The 21,250-nt window shown below is 33.7% G+C and overlaps 1 protein-coding gene and 1 non-coding gene across 4 annotated transcripts in view; both read right to left on the bottom strand.

The window, feature by feature from the left end:
- The window catches only part of Cadm2 (cell adhesion molecule 2), a 1,093,192-nt gene that overhangs the window by 703,567 nt on the left and 368,375 nt on the right, over window positions 1-21,250 (bottom strand). The window lies entirely within an intron of this gene.
- Window positions 2,789-2,979, bottom strand: LOC123460572. The gene has a single exon (XR_006637106.1). It is a non-coding gene; the product is annotated as a U2 spliceosomal RNA (small nuclear RNA).

Below are 21,250 nucleotides of genomic sequence, written 5' to 3'. Positions count from 1 at the left end.
ACATGGCACTAAGATAGGTATCACCAGCAGTTAATGTTGAAAGGCAAGAGAGGAAAATTTCAATGAGCATGAAACATTAATACTGAAGTGGAAAGAGAAACCCTCCTTGCAGGAGGGAGGTATGTCATACGTGGTAAGGCTACAGCTTGCATGATACATGAAGAAAGAACAAGGTAGTAGTAGACTGAAAAGTTTAAGAACAGAGAAATAGAAAACTGGGTCCAATAGAATCTTGCATGTTATAGGAAGTAGATTGTATTTTGACTGAAATAAAAATAGGCCATTTAATATTTTAGGAGGAATGGTAAGAATGGGTATTAATCCAATTTAAATTCACAGAACAAAGTATATTTGTGACCATTATTGACAGGGATTTCTTTCATTTCATTTCATGAAAAATGAGCCATAAATATTTGTTATGTTTAGATAGTACACACTATATTATTATTTTAACTATCAAAATATTCTCAATCTTAAAAAAAATAAATCCCACAATATCAAATTATTAACTCAAACAAACATGACCTAAAATTTTGATTCTCTGAAGATGTTTCATATCACTTTGTGTGTCAAAATTTCCAAAATCTTTGACAAAAAAATGATCAGAAATAACCAGGTATACTACTTCACTGGGATTTTCAAACTGCCTATAGCAACTAAATCTTAATTCCAAATATGTATAGGAATGCTCTTACTTTCATTATTTGGTATATATGAAACATGTTATATCACAAAGCAGTAAACATTTTCTTACATAATAATTCAATAAGCTGTATTATAATTCATGCTTCCATGGGCCAACTTTGATAGTAAATATGGATAAAGTAATGGATTTCCTGAGGATATCTAGTATTAGAATACTAGGGGGATTTTAATTAGATTCCATCAACAGCATGGTTTACCTGTGTGACTGTCCATGTGAAAAGCACATAAGTCCTAGAGCATCACCTATGAATTTCAATCAGAAAGCTCATCAACCTAATGTTGGCAAGGTGAACGATAAAAGCCACAGGAGGTCTTCCAGCTTGTCATTGATGATAAACAGCTACTACTGCTTCTTTAGACCCTAATGCTGCTATCTATCATGAGAACACAGACATCTACATGAGCTTCACTTATCAGACTTGTGTCTCACTAAATAAAACCCAATTCTCAACAAAAGGAGTGGTATAATATCAGCATCTGTGAACAGAAGAAGGTTGTATAAATGTGTAATTCTCCAAATGTGAGGTTCATTCTTCATTAACTGAATGCCATGCTCATTATTATAAACTCATAGGTAAAAACAAATAGAATAAGAGTCAATTTAAAGGAATATGAGTGGCTTCTGTTAGGTAGAGATTATTTTCCATTTAAAGACCTGATGATTTCAGCAAATATTTAAATGTTACAAGTAATATTTGCATTATTTAATATTGGGAACTAAGATGTTAAATAATAATTTTTCAGCTCGGTGTGGTGTTTTACTTCTACAATTCCAGCACTTGGGAGGATAAGGGAGAATTGCCATGGGTTTAAGACCAGCTTGTGCTAGAATGAGACCCTGCTTCAAAAAACATAAATCCATAAAAAAACTTGTTAGTTTTTGAAAAATCTTATTGAATTGAAAATCATACAAAATGTAAGCACTTACTATAAATTCCATTTTAAATTATGAAAATAAAGTATTCATTATTAAGTAAAATGTTTCTTATGAATTTCAAATTACATGTTAGCAATTTTTACATCTAACACATAAATGATAAACAATACACTTTGCTAAAAACATCATGTTTGTATACTCTTATTGACCTAGGAAAACTGCTAAAAAATTAAAATGATATCCTCTTTCTAAATACTATCAATGCATATAAAAGTTGTGTAATACTTCACTTTCAAGTTGGAGCAGTTGCTGTTAAGTTCAATTACATCATATTCACTTTTAGAAGCTTTCTTTTTGTATTACATTTTAAACATATTTTACTCTACTCTTTTTTTCTCTGCTACAGCAATGAGATTAATAAAATGATGTTTCACATAGTTCAAATTAATCAGCCGATTAGTTAACTCTGCTGCTAATTATATAAAAAAGCCTTGTCTCTTGGCCCCTTCTGTAAGATGGTATTAAAATGGAGCATGGTAACTTCACTTACTATATCCCATTGGGATATTGTTAGCAGTGCTGTGTTACATCTCAAGTGCACTAGGGTAGCATGCATACAATTTAGAAGACTTGCATGACTAACCAGACTACACCATTTAGCAGTGTACGTACAGCAGAGAGCTAGCTACATGATGGATACTGAATAACCAGACTTGAATATGTTTGGATTATTATCAGTTTTGTTACTTCTAAAATAGCATGGTAGTACTACCTACTCAAAGAGTTGCTGTGAATATTAAATTACATAAGTTATATGTTTTATTTGTAAGTAGGTCATTTTAAATGTGTTATTTTATAATAAAATAGCAAGGGATATATCATAAGTCTATTTATGCTCTAGTATAAGCTTCTTGACACAGGATTGCAATTACCACACTTTGGAGTCTGTGGCAGGAGAATTAAGTTTGCGGCCAACCTCAGCTACTCAGTGGACTCAGAATGAAAGAAATAAAGAGTAAATGAAAGAGTGAGGGAAGGCAGTAAGAGAGAAAGGAAATGACAATAAATCAACACATGTTATTATTGTACATGCATGCTGTAATATATAACATGTAATATTAAAGTATAATAATTCTCTTCAACATATATGATTTTCAGTATTTCTACCTAAATTTTATTTTTATTTATTTATTTTTTTATTCCCCGGAGGGGTGCACCGTTCCTGGAAGTACTGCAATACCAGGTCGATGCGTGGAGTGGACAGAACAAGCTCCTATTCCAACTCCAAGCTCCAAAAATCCATTTAATATATTGTCCTAGGATAGAGGACGTATCAGATATTAAACTGATAAGAACAGATACTACACTTGATCTTAGCCAAAAGGCCGAGAAGCAATTGTTTTTTTTTTTGTAATTAATTTTTTTACTTTAAAAACAAAACTTCCCTTTTATGCCATTATATATTTATTGTCAAACTGCCTTTAGGTCATTTTTTACTGAATTGTTTACTTAAACAATTTGCTTCAGTATAATTTTCTTTAGGGTGACTGTATGGGATTGATTTTTTGTTTATTCAAGCAATAGAAACAAATTTTCAGAATGACCTTCGGAGTACTTATCTGTTCCTCTTTAAAATTTGTCCATTCTAGAGTGCCACAATTTTAAGAAATAAAAAAAAAAGATAAGTCCAAAGACTGATTATTCTTTTTCAAAGTTTATTACTCTTTGTCAAGATTACTTTTTTCCTCTCCTTTTCTCTCCTCTCTTTTTCCTGTCTCTCTTTCTCTCTCTCTCTCTCTCTCTCTCTCTCTCTCTCTCTCTCTCTCTCTCTCTCTCACACACACACACACACAATCTTTTAAGAATTTTGACAACATTGATCTTTGACATTCTGTACCATTTGTCTTTGCATGTCACACCAATAATTATGTTCATGGTTTCAATGCAATTAATTACTATTCAATTATCATCAAGATCATTTAGATTTTATGCTTCTTTTACCAACACATTGATTCTTAAAATACTCATTTACCAAATCATATAGAAGCATATGTAGTGTATGAAATGAGGAATGTATCACAGTGTCTTTAAATGTTTCTTTTGTGATTGTTGTTTTGGTTTGTTTTCCTCAAAATTAATTTTTAGTTTTCTCCAAGATCAAGTATGAATCATTTTATCTTGTGGATGTCTATTTACCCAAAGGATGCTAAATTTTAGTTATGAACAGAAATCATATTTTTCCTTCAACAATGGACCAAATGGACAAGGACAGCAACTGAATCCAGGACAGGTAATGGGGTCTTCAAGTAGGGAAATAATGTAATGTATTGTGGCTTTACTTTTCATCTTCATATATGTACATATAAACTTCATACATACAAAATTACCAGGAATATTTGAGTATTTCCAGTAGAATAAAGTATATTCTATTTGAGTGGAAGTGGATAAAAAGTATTTCTTAACTTAAATTTATAGCATGTGTATGAATACATAAAATATGCAAACAGACAAAGTGAATATAGGTAATATAACAAAATACTTAGCCCACTCCCTCTAATCATTTTGGAATATAAAAACTAAAACACCACTTCCAACACTACATTTTTTGCTTTTCCTTGTACCTATTATTGAAAATAAAATTAGATCATCAGAAGCCAGTGCTCTGTGAAGGGCATAATGTCTCTCTATCACCATTAACTAATCATCCTGATACAGAACTCAGATGCTTAAGACTAAAAAGTTATACTTATGCAGGATTTCTCATCATTCACAAAAGTCAGTTGATAATAGCTTAAGTAATTGCAAAAACTATTGAAAAGGCACCTTGAAAGGAAGTCATTGATGATTATCAATTTTTAATTGATAATTCATTAGTATTTTTAGGTCAATTCCTTTTTAAATGTATCCAAAATATCACATAGATGCATATTGGGAAAATATAATATCTCCAGTCTCATTACACTTTGAAAAAGTTCATGTTATTAGTTTCAGGTGGTATCTAACTGCAGATTTTATTTTTTCTTGTTTTTTCTTTCTTTTGGTTTTTCGAGGCAGGGTCTCACTCTGGTCCAGGCTGACCTGGAATTCACTATATAGTCTCAGGGTGGCCTTGAACTCATGGCAATCCGACTACCTCTGCCTCCTGAGTGCTGGGATTAAAGGTGTGCACCACCATGCCCGGCTATAACTGCAGATTTTCAAATGTACTCATCCATCTAATTATGTGACTCATGCATATAATTGTGTGTTATGCATGTGTTGTTGGACATTTAGGAACATGCTGGCATAAAACACACAGAGGAAACATAGGCATATTTGTACAATATTGATTTTAATTTTACTCCTCTTCAACAGCTGCATAGTTTACCATAAAATGCTGAGTACACAATTAATACTATGCAAGTGCTATGTATTATATTGGATTTTCTCTAATTCCTATGGCAATTATTCATTTAACTAACACAATCAGCGTAGAAACATGTATTGATCCCATATCATGTTCTAGTCAGATTTTTGGGAATAAGCAACATAGTAGTGAATATTTACATGATCAATGTTGTAACATTATATGTAGCGATCTTGAGTATGTACTTACAAATATTTTTTTAACATCATGGAAGCACATGGAAAAGATGGTTTTATACTGGTTTGATATATTACTAATAAAACTTGGTAGCCTAGGGAATAAGGAGATGGCACTTGCTTTCAAAGCCTGCTGGCCCAGGCACAATTTTCCAGCTCCCACATGAAGAAGGACATTTGTCTTCAGCAGTAAGAGGGCCAGTATGTCAACATATGGACACACACACACATACACACAGCTAAATGAATAAAGAAATAGTTTTAAAAATAGTCTGCAGCCTAGGCAAATATATATATTTTGGAGTCTCTTCTATGTATTACTTTATTGTGACATAGGTACAAATAAACATTTATAGACCTGAATAGCAATAAGTTCATTTGTTCATGCATTGGTTAGTAAACTAAATGTTAACTTCAAGTATATTTAAAGGACTTTAGATATTTGTGTTTATTCAAGTAACATGTTATTCATTTTTTTTTTTCAGAGAGATCACGGACCATCAAATGTATTCTTTTTTTTTTTTTTTTTTTTTAATTTTTTGAAGGCAGGATCTCACTGTAGCCCAGGCAAACCTAAAATTCATGACATAGTCTCAGGGTGTCCTCAAACTCACGGCGATCCTCCTACCTCTGCCTTCTGAGTGCTGGAATGAAAGGTGTGTACAACCATACCTAGCTGTCAAATGTACTATTAATTTTGATATTATATATCAAAATTCCATTCTTAATTAGGCACAACAATTATATAATTTTTATCTTCTTTGACATGTAATATTCTTTGAGAAATTATAGAAATATACATAATAGAATATTCTGCATTGAAAGCCAGTGACACAGTTCTTTAATCTATATAATTTTAGAACCAGTGAGTAGTTGTCCAATTCAAATACAAGTACCAGTAGGATTTTTTTTTTTTTTAAATTTTTATTTATTTATTTGAGAGCGACAGACACAGAGAGAAAGACAGATAGAGGGAGAGAGAGAGAATGGGCGCATCAGGGCTTCCAGCCTCTGCAAACGAACTCCAGACGCGTGCACCCCCTTGTGCATCTGGCTAACGTGGGACCTGGGGAACCAAGCCTCGAACCGGGGTCCTTAGGCTTCACAGGCAAGCGCTTAACTGCTAAGCCATCTCTCCAGCCCTGGATTTTTAAAAAACTAAATTAAAACTAGTATTTTATGCATCCAAATCATTACATTTGTTGTTGGCCCAAAATAGCAAAGATCCAAGTATAATCAAAAAGAACAACAAAGCACAACATTGATGTGAAATTATACAGTTATACTAATTATTCAGCGTCTATGGAGAGCTAGATATTTAAGTATTAATAATGAAGTTTATTTTAACTTAAATTATCTTGAAGATATTCAAAGTAAATGCTACTATTAATTTAAGTTTCTTAAGTTTTTTTGAATTCATTACTAAGCAACAACTTAGACCTCATATCATGTGGTGACTTGTCCTCACTGGTTAATATTTTTATTGTAAAAACCTTGGCATTCTGTCTTTTCAAAGATTATAAACAGAAAATTATCACCAAAAAACAAGCCTAACAAAACAATATTCTGACTGTGTTGTCATATTTATTATAAAACCCTTGGAACACTGCATTTTGGCAATTTATACAACTGGTTCTGACAGTGATTAACATGGTTCAAGCTTTTGCAGTTTCACCCAAGAGAAATAAAGCTCCAAAAATCTCTGCAGGTGTGTAATGGGCCAGAGATTTACAATCTGTTCTGAGAAGTCAGATCTCAATGTCTTGAAAACATCCTTAAAGTTGGCAATGCCTCCATCGATGCTATCATTTTGGATTTTTTTTATATATCCCAAAGGGAACTGAATAGCTAATTGTAAAGATTTCCTCTCCAATTTTACTTCAGTGCAAGTCTCTCCAAAGACAATTTTCATAGAACATCTCCACATCCCAGGTACACAAATAGAACGTGTATAAAACCTTGGATGAAATAATTGTTTGTACTTGCAAGGAGACTTCACTTACTTGTGCTATGTTGTACTACTTAAATGGTGCTGAGAACTAGCTGGGAAGTACCACGGTAATTACCAAGTGACAATCAGGCCACAGTGTGGGGCTGTGACAGCCCCAGGACAAGTGTCCATAATTGCATCCATGATTGCTTCTGGTGAACCTAATACAAACCTTACCCAATTAGGGTCAGAATGCACATGATCATTTCAATTATAGGAATGTTCATTTTCCTGAGAGTTGCTCACAGAGAAAGTTCAAAGAGTGCTATTTCTGTTTTTAGGGTGAGAGATTACCCATTTTCATAGACATTCAGCTGCACATGCATACTTGACATATAATACATATAAGCTCATCTTTTACAATTGCCTACTTATCTATGTCTAAATGTTATCTCTGTAGCTCACTATTTCACAAATAAACAAACAACAAACAAACATCTCCAAGGTATATCATTCATGTAAATGGCATGTTCTGTGTACTATCATTGGTGGATCAGTTTCTTTAAGTATTAATTCTGTTCACAATTCTTAATGAAAGTACCCAGTAATTTCTCTGTTGATCAATTCAGTTACTAAGAGAAATAAAATAAGTTGGATGATGTAAAAGTATTTTTAGTCAATTTAACCACCAAAGGCTTTGATTGAAATGATAATTTGCCTATAATAGAGCTCTCTCTATTCAAGAACATTTGTTGAAAATTGCTAGGGTCACAGATGTCCACGTTAATAGTATGAGGCGGTGTGGCAATGGAAAAGACCCCTTTCCATTATAGCAAATTGACAGTCTCATTCTAGTATGCTACATCATCTCATCAGCCTTGAATAAAAGAGGGAATAGTTTTAAAAACAAAAAGAAATAAAACGTCCACTGAAATCATTTTTATTAATATTCATTTGAGAAAGAATGAGAATGGGCACACCAGGGCTTCTTGCCACTGCAAGGTAACTTCAGATGCATGCTCCACTTTCTGATCTGGTTTTACATGGGTATGGAGGAATTAAATTCAAGGAGTCAGGCTTTAGAAACATGTATTTTTGTCTACTGAGCCATTTTCCAGCAAAGCCCTCCAAATTCTTGAGACACAAAGCATGTATAAAAATGTTTTATAAAAATCCAAATAAAACTCCACCCTATTAGATCTTTTTAAATCTGTATTTTAGACTATTAAGAGTGAAATAGTCATAAAATTACCTTTAAAACCTAATTATAAGATCTAGCTCTAGCAAAATTTGCATTGTCTTACAAACAGCACCCTTCTTCCATTTTCAGGGGTGGTAAAATCCTAACATAATATCATAAAAATATCTTGATAATTTCCTCTGACTTCTTTTTGTAGGAACGCACGTACCCTCCAACTCAAGCACAGCAACCAAGAAGGTGTTTGGCAGCTTTGTTCCCTGAGCACAGTTACTGCATCTACCTGCCAGGGTGCTTTAGCAACTTTCAATCAATAGTTTCAACTTGGAGCCAGCACTGACCTGCCTGAACATGAACCTCCTGTAACATTTTATTACAAAGATAGGAGTCTATAGTAATTCATTGTTTTAATGTAAAGAATGAACCACTTTAGATTTATATAAAGGCCATAACTTACATCGTGATGTTAATTTTGAGGGTACCCAGCACTTAAATCTCTCATTCCGCTCGCCATCTTATGACAGAAATGCTGAAACCATCTGAAGGTTATGAACAATGTTCACTAATAATTGGCTCTTATGTCCTTGTAGGTTTCACTTTGATGGATATCCATAGTGTTTTCCCATGACATAATTCTATTGAGGACAAACATGTCCTGGAAACACAGCTTGTACTTTCACCTTCAAATACAGCTAGCCTGATCACTTAGAGAAAGATAAATTAAACTGAGAAATACTTGCACAGTTCCATCATATAACAGTTATCACATTTACTCTACTGCCAGATTTAATTGGTAAAAGTAAATGAGCTTGTGGGGGAAATGATTGAAAATAATAGAGTATTTAATATGGGAAATATATATTTTATATCCATATTCTTATCATAAACAGGAATACTTTTTTAGTGACAAAAATATCGCCTATCCTTTCTCAAAAAAGCCCTTTCTTGGGCTGGAGAGATGGCTTAGCGGTTAAGCGCTTGCCTGTGAAGCCTAAGGACCCCGGTTCGAGGCTCGGTTCCCCAGGTCCCATGTTAGCCAGATGCACAAGGGGGCGCATGCGTCTGGAGTTCGTTTGCAGAGCCTGGAAGCCCTGGCTCGCCCATTCTCTCTCTCTCCCTCTATCTGTCTTTCTCTCTGTGTCTGTTGCTCTCAAATAAATAAATAAATAAATAAATAAATATATTTTTTTAAAAAAGCCCTTTCTTTTAATGAAGGGTTAACATAAACAAGTCTCCATGTTTGGATTTCTATTTGGGTAAAATGATTATAATTATTCCCAAGGACTTGATTAATACTTTCCAGCATTACCTCTTATATTTAAAACAGTAATGGAGGAGGCTGGGAAAATCGCTTAGTGGCCTTTGAAGCCCAAGGACTGTGGTTTGATTCCCCAGGATCCACATAAGCCAGATGCACAAGGGGGCACATGTGTCTGGAGTTCGTTTGCAGTGGCTAGAGGCCCTGGCATGCCCATTGTCTTTCTGTATATCTGCCTCTTTCTCTCCCTCTCTCTCAAATAAATAAAATAGTAATGGATAACACAGAATGGACACAAACCTACAATCTTAGAGTGTTGTGCTATCCCTATAGTAATACAGAATCAAAATACCACAGGTATTAATCTAGTAATAGTAGGAACTAAGTATATAAGGCTTTCATAAAGGCTAAATTGGCTTAACAAATAACATTCCAATGTCAGTAACATTGATACACAGAGGAGTTCTTGACCTGTTTCCAGGTTTTAATTCTACTGCCTTTCAAGTTAGAAGGTTATAAAGTGAATCCACAGGTGTTTAAATCAGAATTTGTAGTTTTATTTGCATTACATATACTTTTTTTACATGAACATATTTGTAGATTCAATATAAACCAAACTTAAGTGATTTATCCTGACAGATGTCTGTTTCATGAAATTAAATACCTTATTTATATTTTTCAATATGTATTCACTATGAGTTGACCTCAATATACAACTCTACAGAAGGAGGATTTAATTTAGAGATGGTGTGAGGTGATCATAGAAATCGGTTATTTCCCTAACTATTTTATTTTATTTCCACCTCCTGCACATTGGTATGTATCCTAGGGATTCCTGAAACACATAACTGAAAGCAGGCCTTAGCAGGACTGTAAGAGCTGTGACAGATGTCAACAGTTCTAACTCATATGCAAACTTGCACTTCATCCAAAACACTGTGTCAAGATAAATGATTTACTAACATTATGCAAAAAGATCTGGGGATATGGTATGAGGTTAAGGTGCTTGTTTACTAATCCTAACAGAGTGTGTTTGATTTCCCAGTACCCACGTAAACCCAAATGCACACAGTGTCACATACACTGGAGCTTGTTTGCAGGGGCTAGAGGCCACGGGCATCCATTCAACACCCCCCCCCAAATGTTTCTCTTTATAAATAATAAACAAAGTATTTTAAAGTATGCATAAACCCTCAGTAAAGCTGTCCTGATACATGAAAACTTAAAATCCTAAATGCCAGTATCAATGTAGATATCTCATTGTTTCCTTATTTATTGTAATAAAATCATAATATTATTGCAAATGTGATATTAGATGATGTGTAGCTAAGACCCTGAAAATGTGAAGAAAACACCTTGAGACACAAGGAGTACAGGCCAGCACAGGAATGATGCAAGAGACCAAGATAACATTCAAGGCTACCTATTTTGAAAGAAAATGAGAAATTTCTTTTCCTCCTCCCTAAAATCTGTGGCTCATTCTATAAAATACTTTGACACTCATTTATAGATGAACATATAGTGAAGTTATCAAGGACAGTCTTTTATTAGATTTTTGAATAGTAGTTTCTAAATATAAGCATGTCACTTTAATGAAAAGAGTGATTTCCAAATGACCTACAGATGTGTTTATATAGCACCTATCTCTATTGAGAAAACTTTTCATTTAATTCCAGGTACTTCAAATCTGGAATGTGGGAATGGCAGATACAGTTATTTGATTATTCATATGGAGAAATGTAAAAATTTCCTCAAAAAGATGCATTTGATAAGTGAAATTTGAGGATTATTTTGAAAAGTAGAAAGAAGACTTCCTCATTTCTTTCAAATTGTATTATCTGTAAAGTAGAACTGTTTGGAGACAGTCTACCTGCTTCAGCAAGAGCACAGTTATCTCTGAATTGGGACACATCTGGTTCCAAGAAGGTACAATGTAATAACTGTGGGGAGACTGGAAATTTACTGAAAGTCCAAACAAAATTTAGGGTTTTAAATGTTTCTGGACAACATCCTTAAGATATATGCTACCCTCAATTTTTTTTTTTTTTATTTTTTGTTGATTTTATTTATTTATTTGAGAGCAGCCTCTAGCCACTGCAAACGAACTCCAGACGCGTGCGCCCCCTTGTGCATCTGGCCAACGTGGGGCCTGGGGAATCGAGCCTCGAACCCGAGCCCTTAGCCTTCACAGGCAAGCACTTAACCGCTAAGCCACCTCTCCAGCCTTACCCTCAGTCTTATCCAGAGCTCTTGTAAGAGTTCTAAATGGTCTGTTCCTGAAATTTATTAAATGTTCTCTCCTTTTGATGTGAAATATGTTTGCTCGCCTGTTTTTGTTTCTTTAGTTGGTTTTGTTTTTAAGAGCTGGGTCATTTTTCCTAGAAGACAGAAAGAGAAGGGTGGTATAAAAGTAGCTTCCCAGAGTAAGGCTGTGGACTACTCTACACTTCCACCAAACATGTCTTTGTGAACAAATTTTACTAATAGAGGGATCTGAAGAAGTAGCTTGTGTGTTCTTTCTTCCTCCTCTCTCCTCTCTCTCTTCCTTCATCTCTCCCTCCTTCCTTGTCCCCTCATTCCTGTTTCTCTTAATCACCTTCTCTGCTTTCCTCTTACCCCATCTGTCTCTCTCCCTTCTTCTCCCATTCCTGGTACTGTCAGTACTTAAATGTATATTAAATGTGCTTACATCTCTATTAAAGCCTTCTCCTAGTAAACTCCAATTTTGCTCTATTTAACAAAACAAAGTAGTTGTTCTCTATATTCCTCAATCTTTTGCTGGACAGAATAAGAATTTATTAAGAGCCCATGTTCATTTGTAAATTTAAAACTACATTGTAAAATTTCTGTGTGTACACACTGTGTTCTCTTTTCCCTATAAAAAATGCCAGTGTGGCTCTAAGTGGTACTATGGAATTAACCCTGGCTAGAAGGCTTGTCAGGGCAGCATTTTTAACCACTAAGCCATCTCCTTAGCTTCTGAGAAATTACTCAATAAAATTGATGGGCCGTAAAGGTTTATTATTAATTTGTCTTATTCATTTAAATAGAAAATAACAATATACAAGTCCCTAGTCTCCTGAATCTCAAGCTTGGTTAGAAATAAAATGAAAATTTTATATGTTCTGTTTGCTAATGATTTTCATTGGTATCTTTATTAATACTCCATAGCACATGTGATTGATTACTTGCATTGGAGAAATCCAAAGAATTTTATTCTATACTATTCATAATGATCAAATAAGCTAATTTTATCTTTTGAATTGCATGTGTATATACATTTCAATATAGTTATACACATAAAATAACATTGTTGTCATGATATCCAAAACACTTTTTACTTTATTCACTTCTATTACATGAGCATTATCCCTACCCTGTCTATCCCCAGTTTTGCTCCACCTAAGAGTATACCTTGATAATTTAAAAACTGGTCTATCTGGCCTTCAGGAGTATTGCAATACTATACTGATTCTTTTCAATGGATTTGGATTCTTTTGAAAATCACAACCAATGAATAATATGAAAAGAAAGAGATTAATCAACTTCTCTTAGAAATGCTGCCTTTTTGTCCCTGGGAATTATGCTTATTTGCATAGTTGAAAAATGGCATACTGGGTTTCTTTGCCCCTTCCACCCTTCTCAGTCAAGCCTAACACCCATGAATCACAGGCAAGTGTAATGAGGCTGTGAAGGAAGATATCCTAATGGGAAGATTGTGCCAAGTCCCTCAGGACTCATAAGATAATGATTGATACTTGTTGAAGTTTACACACATTCATTGTCACATTATAAAGCACTTCAGAAAGAACTGGTACCCCATCATTGGTGTTGTGCAGTTGCACAGTAGGTGTAAAATCTACTTTGCCAGAGCTTCTAGACTATTTGCAGCTTCATTTTTTTTTTCATTGAAATCAATGTTTAGTTAACCAGGCACTAAAAAAGCCTCTTAGTCTTAAATAATTCATTTCTGAACCACATGTATATTACACTGTTAATTTAAAATTAACTTTACAGCACCCAGTGAAAATGTCTTCATAATGAGTATTTCTTGTGGTTGTTACACATAAACAACTTTGCCAAGACTGGTGCTCCATTTCTCTTGAATTTGTTATCAATTTTATTGGCTATGCAATTTCTTTCCTTTGGTCAATCACTCTTTAAATTGGCTGGTGCAATGCATCATAGCAAATGATTTTCAGAAATCATTAGGCAGAATAAAATGCATATTCAGGGAACATAGTCTTAATTGATTTTATACCTACCAATGACTACCCTAGACAATCTGTCTAGTTTGTTGTTTTATATTTGTCTAAACTCTGAAGTTACCAGCTACTTGTAAAACACTCCTCCCTTGTTCTTAGCTGGATTACTTTTGGAAATGACTGATATGAAATTCTGCTGTTAATAAGATTATATTTTCCTAGATATGCACTTTCAGAGAGCATTTATAGCATAATAAAAATGGGCTTCAACTGAAGTTTCTCAGAGGATATTTGTACAGAGCCATTAGGTCATGCCTGCAAATAATTCTTATTCTAGTCACATAGGAAGGGGCTGATGCAGAATCTAGTGGTCACAGGGATAGAACACTTCTCAGCTTTCTTCAGAGCATCAGTGAAGATTTCCTAAACTATTAGTACTAAAAAGTGATGGTCATTTGACCTACTGTGCCCTGTAAAAATGCATCCAAAGGGCAAATTCTGGTCATAGAATGATCAGAGTAGTTACAGAAACATAAGCCCATCATTTGTCACAGTAACTTTGTCCATCCTTCTATTTATTTAAAGTTTTTCTGGGTAGCATCTTTCTAATTAATCTCTGACTGACCCACTCCCTTGGCACCTCTTTTTGTCTGCTCTATGGTAGTTAATAACTTTAAGTAATGCAATCTGTTTCCTATTTCCATTGACAATTTACCTAATATCTCTTGGGAGCAAATGCAGGGCAGTTTCCTACATTATTTTGTTTTGTGTCTGGGTTCTCATGACTAATGGGAAGAGAATACATAATAATAATACATAATAAATAATACTAAATAAATAATACATTAGGAATAGGGATAAAGGTGGGATTTTGTTAATTATTTAAGCATGTGATGCTATTACATTTTATGATGCAGAAAATCACTGGTACTAATAACATATGAGTAATTATTAAATGAAATATATTCTCATTTAAAGTAGTAGCTTATACTATAAGCCCAGTAGTAAATGTAAACTAGTTATCTGTGATTGATGGACTGAATCAAAAAATGATTCCAGCAATAAAAATATTTGTAAAAATAGGATAAGAAATATAAAAAATTGTTTAAACACTATTAGAGGAATATATAATCCATGATAACTCTTTATTATATTTTTATTTATATCATCAAGGTTTAAAGTGCTAAGAACTCATATTTTGCTAATTTTTGATCCAGTGTCTATAATGTGCTCCTGAGGGTGAGAGACAGCATTGGCAGAGCATTTTAAAAGTGATTACACTAGGTGTTGTAGGCTTCTTATTTTATAATTGTTTTCACATATGTTAATGTTTATATATAAGTAAAAGAATATTTAGCCTTAAAAGTAGAGTAACAAATTTTAAATTTAGGATGATCTCAATGACAATACAAACTTTAAAAACATAATTTCTAGCACAAATGTATATCAAAGAAAAAAACTTGTGCTATCCATTTCCAATTATTCTATACCCACAGTTAAAACAATTAGTTCACAAATCAGATAATTAAATTCATTTTAAACATATATATATATATATATATATATATATATATATATATATATATATATATATTTGAGAGAGAAAAAGAGGCAGAGAGGGAGAGAAGGGGATGCCAGGGCCTTAGCCACTGCAAATGACCTCCTGACGCATGTGCCCCTTGTGGTTCTGGCATAGGGGTGTCCTGGAGAACCAAATTTGGATCTGAATCTTTGCTGGCGAACACCTCAACTGCTAAGCAATCTCTCCAGCCCCTGGTTAAAATTGTTTTTAAAGGATTTTTTCAGGATTTTACCTTGGAAAATCCATTCTGAAATATACAACACTTTTCCTTAATTTTGAACCTATAACAATAAAGTGGGTTACTGCCTAATGGCTCTTCATAGAAAAGAGATTCAACTACTAGTTATAATATAAAACAAATTACAAAAGGCAAGTTAAAAGAATATTAACAGTATAGAATTCAAACATTATTATTTACACTATGTCTATTTAATATGCATTCAAAAAAGTTTTATAAGTTATTCTTTTTCCCAAGTATTAGAAACTACTGAGCAGATGCATCATGGGTAAGAGCATTTGCTGCTCAAACATGGGCAGCTCCTTTTCTGAGCTGCCTTATTTGTTAGATTCCCTTCCATCAAAACTTTACCTTCGCTGCCATTCTTTACTCATCATTTCCTTGGGTCCTTTGTGCAAATTTTCAAGTGTGACTATACAGTTCAACTAGACATGAAAATTGATTGTGAAAATATGTGTTGAGGAAAACTTCTTATCTAGTTAGGTTTTTTTTTTTTTTTTGTCCATTCTTCCATGTTAGCTGCTTAAATTATTAGATAAGATGCCTGGCACGTTTTTAGACAGGCACCTGTGACTGAAGACACATTGTCTATATAAAACATAATTTATCAGTATTAATTGAAGTGAATAACAAAATAATTGCTTAAAGGACTATTCAGGACTGGGGAGATGGTTCAATGAATAAAGTGCTCACCTTCCATGCGTGAGTACCTGAATTTAATACTCAGATCCCACAAAATAAAATAAAATAAAATAATAAAATAAAATAAAATAAAATGACAGAAGCTTCAGTGGCTTCTGTAATCCTGGTTCTCTGACAGTCAGTTGGGAGACACTTACAGAATTATTCAAAAGCTTGTGGCAAGTGCAGTGAACACTAGATGGAAGATCCAGAAGGAGAAATCCTCCCTCAAGTGGAGTGTAGATTCAAGGACCAACCTGAAAAGTTGTCCTCTGACTTCCAGGCAAATATTGTGACCCATATGCACCCACACAATACTCATACACAAACTCTCACATACCCATGTACATATACAAAAATTAATTACAAACTTTAAATAAATGTCTACATATATACACACATATATATAATATACACACAATATGGAACTTGATATCATTCATTCATACTTAGCTAGATGTCAATCTACTCTTAATAACTACTATACTTTCCACACATCACTCTGTTTCAAACACACCATACTCTTTGCTATTTCTCATATTTATTTATTTATTTATTTATTTATTTTGGATTCTGTTATTAAAACAGTATATATTTAGTGGTACTCAAAATCCCCCTAACACAATGTTTCAGCTCTGTGTTTCCCCTGTTTTTATTTTCTCAAGCTAGTATCATTTTGAATGATTTTATCTTGTAGTGTTCCATGCATGTACAAAAGGACTTGGCACATAAACTGTTCCCAATAAACTCTTGATGAGTAAACAGTAAATGATATGAGTAAAAGTGATTTGTCAGGCTGGGAAAAATGGATTAGCAATTAAGGCATTTGCCTGTGAAATCTAAGGACCATGGTTCAATGCCCCAGGACCCACATAAGCCAGATGCACAAGGGAGCACATGAGTCTGGAGTTCGTTTACAGTGGCTAGAATCCCGGGAGTCCCCATTCTCTCTTTATCTCTGTCTGCCTCTCTCCCTTAAATAAATAAATAATAAGAATACATTTATTTTAAAAAATGATTTGTCAAAGAGAAGGTCCTTTACAATTAGTTTGGAGGTAAAAACATCTGCATTAAAAAGTGACTATAATCTTTCTGACAAGTAAAAGAATAGGTTTGGCTTGCTATGTCTTTCTGGTACATTGACTAAGATGTCCCCTGTAAACTCATGTGATCTGAATATTTGATCCTCAGCTGGTGGCAACTGAGGAGATAGATCCTTGTTGAAGAAAATATATTTCCAAGGATGGGTTTTTAGGGCTGTTGTATCAAGTTTCCCCTTGCTGGAGCTCAGCACACTAACTTGCTGATGTTTTCCACTTGCTGTAATAAATTTTTGTTCAACCTCTGCTCTCTCATCTTTAACTTGCCATCATTAAACTTCTCCTTGGACTGCAAGCCAAAATAAACCATTTACTTCTATCAGTTGCTTTTAGTTGTGTATACTGTCATAGCAATGACAAAGCAACTGCAACAATGTCTATTAGGTATTCTTTATAAAATGCGTATTTATGTAGAACATTTGAATACAACCACATGGATTCACACATCTTTCCTGACCTCTGAAATAGGCTACATTTTGACTTGATATATTGTATCTTTTAAAAAGTATTTTATTTTTATTAATTTATGTATTTACTAGAGAAAGAGGGAGGGGGAGAGGGAGAGGGAGGGAGGGAAAGAGAGAGAGAGAGAGAGAGAGAGAGAGAGGGAGAGAATGGGTGTGCCAGGGCCTCCAGCCACTGCAAACGAACTCCACACACATGTGTCCCCTTGTGCATCTGGCTAATGTGAATGTGAGTCCTGAGGAATCAAATGTGGGTCCTTTGGCTTTGTAGGAAAATGCTTTAACCACTAAGCAATCCCTCCAGCCCAATACATTGTATATTGATAAATGACTATAAATTTTCTAAAATTTCTCATATGAACCAAAAATTTTCCAAATGTAATTGATTTTACATTATAACATTGTATGTTTCTATCATTACTCCTAAAGATAAAAACTATTCTTTATTATTTCACATAATTAACTATAAAAATTGTATACCTATAATATTGGCATGCCCAATTCTAGAAGACTGTTTTACTCTTGTTTTAAAATTTCTTCTACAATTTAATAAAAATATAGAGAATATTTATGCTTATACTTCAGTTAGAAAAAAATTACAAATGCTAACACACACACACACACACACACGGTAGATATCAGTGTCAATAGTCTATTTGATTGTAACAGAACGATAAATATTCTCATTTTTCTTTAACAACCAACTTGTATGTAGTTGTACTTGTGTGTGTGTGTGTGTGTGTGTGTGTGTGTGTGTGTAATTAAAGTCCTCAAATTTTCATTAAGGCAGTGCTATGTAATCTTTCACAGTTTTAAGTGTCTTTATTTAGGAAATGTGACTTAAAATTTTAAAACCAAGGTATTTAATGAGTATGACTTTGTTACTGAGTAGGAAATCTAGTTTTATAGTAATATCATATAAACAAGGAGAATTTTAAATGAGTGATAGCAAAAGAAGATCGAAGGAAAAACAAGCTAAAAGTCCTTAATAAAGTCTTTATAGTGAAATAACAGATAAGCAAAAAACCTAAATTGAATGCAAAGAAGCCACCAGGAGTTTATTGAATTTAAAAAATGATATTTCTTTTTTCTTAAGCTCTTAAACCATGAATGTTTACATGTGAAGGTACAAGTGAGGGAGAAAATTGAAAGGGAAAGCACAAAGATGAAAGTAAACATGACAATGATAACACCAATAGTCATTTTTATAACATTCCCTACATTGCAATTCAGAAGTGGGGAAGACAATTGCTTAACTGTGATTCTTCAGTGAAGTGTGCTAATTGACTGGAGTCCTGCTGTGTGTTTCTTTTTCACTTATAAAAGCCACTGACTTTAGGTTCCCTAAGGGAAGCTTGAGTTTAGGAATTGTCAACGGGATATAGCTGTTCTCTTCTATTCTTTGAGGCCTAAAATGTAGGTGAGGGAAATAATCACATACAATTCCACAGAAATAATGATAGTTTCATCAAATTATTTTATTATTAGATTCCAAAGAATAGTATATTTCTTAGTTTTTTGAAAACTAAGTGAATACATGTGTAGCCTAAAATGATAAATAACATTTCAGGGACTAATACACATATAAAACTCATTGTAATCTAGCTTGAAAGACTTCAATTTAAAGATGTTTCCAACATTAAAATTAAACCTTTGTGTATAGCTTAGTATGATTCTATGAATAGCCACATATCATTTTGTATGACTACTTGAGCCAAGAAAAATCCTGTACATTAATAACTTAAATAACACAGATGTGATACATACAGAGAATGTAATCTTATTTGAGAAATTAATGGGGAGTTGATATGTCATTCAATCATTTGAGAAAGTGATTTTCTTTCTAAGCCAAAAAACTATAAACATCAAAAAGTCATATAATTGAGGGGGGCTGGGAAGATGGATAAGTGATTAAAGGTACTTTCTTACAAAGTCTGCAGATCCACATTCAATTCCCAAGAAGCCCATGTATATAAGAAAGAAAAGAAAAAAAATATTGCACAAATGCCTTGCACTCATTTGCAGATGCATAAAGCCTCTTCCCACACCACACACACACACACACACACACACACACACACACACACACACACATGCACACGTATGCACTCGCACCACAAAAAGCAGGTAATTAGTCTAGACAGTAAGGATGCTCCCCAATCCCATACTATGAAGGTATTCATCATAATTGAAGCCCATAAATAAGAAGCCAAAACAAGAACATGATCTACTCCACTAAGAAATAAACTAAAAATCACTTTACTCCTTCCTAATTCCCCTGGAAATCAATACTCTGAGGGTACTTTTAAAGCCTTTTTTTTTTGGCCAATTAAAATCAATTATATCCCTAGATTTGCAGTGTAATACTCATTTATGTAATCTGTTAGTTTTTATGCATTAGCAGATTATTAAATTTAGATAAGCTGATAATTATTCCACTATGTTTCTATTTGACGTAGACAACCTAACAACTATTTCCCTATGAGCTTCTTGTTGATTTAGATAACTAGAAACATAGGGAGGTAACAATTAGGTTATTAAAACAGTTCAATTAGTCAGAATCATATAACTTATGAGTAGAGTTTTAATTTTATAAATGATTTTGAAATCTCTTGTTATTATTATTATACTGAAGATGACAGCACTTAATTGGTATTTGGGTGCATATCATATAGTGTTTTACATTAAAAAAAGATATAAAGTAAGATGTACTATAGTACTCTTAAAAGAACCTCAAAACCTTATCCAAAACTGTGAGTTACATGCACTGTTATAATAAGGGACAAAACACTATAATCCTAGGTGTAATTATGAAAAAAGTCTTTCAGGAAAAATCAAATACAATTTAAATATTAATTAATAAATCTCATGACTATACATTTATTTATATTTCAGGATTAATGTGTCTCTGTCTAAACAGGTGTGTGCATGTGTGCAAGTTTCTCGAATAGGAAATCTGTTCTTTATAATTATTCCAGAGAGAAATTCTTAAGGAAGTCAGGGATGTGCAGGTGACACCCTCCACACAGTTCTTGCACAGCTTCTCTTGTAGAGGCAATCCTGTTGAAAAAAACTGCATTTGAAATCTCGCTTTAAATGGCACTACTCTCATAAAACCAGGAACAGGCCATGGAAACCTTTAGCCAATTTGGAAGCAATTTTTCAAATTTTCAGAAAAGGATTTCCTTGTGAGCAGCTGAGCAATTCTCACATTCCCTAGCCTGTACAGTAAACTTTACACATGTGAGTATTGTGGCCACCTTGCAAAGCCTGTGTGTCCCTTGATCACATGAAGCAGGTGGTTAAATATTCAAGGTCACTTGAGGGACAATGCGTGAAGTAGGTCCTAGAACGACTGAATGAGCCTAAGAACAATGCAGGAAGATTTTTTTCTTTTATTCCTTTTTTTTTTTTTCTTCAAGGCAGAGTC

This window comes from Jaculus jaculus, chromosome 4 (genome assembly GCF_020740685.1).
Source record: "Jaculus jaculus isolate mJacJac1 chromosome 4, mJacJac1.mat.Y.cur, whole genome shotgun sequence".
Lineage (NCBI taxonomy): Eukaryota > Metazoa > Chordata > Mammalia > Rodentia > Dipodidae > Jaculus > Jaculus jaculus.
Note: the sequence above shows the minus strand (reverse complement) of the source record. Positions and strands in the feature narration are given on the sequence as shown.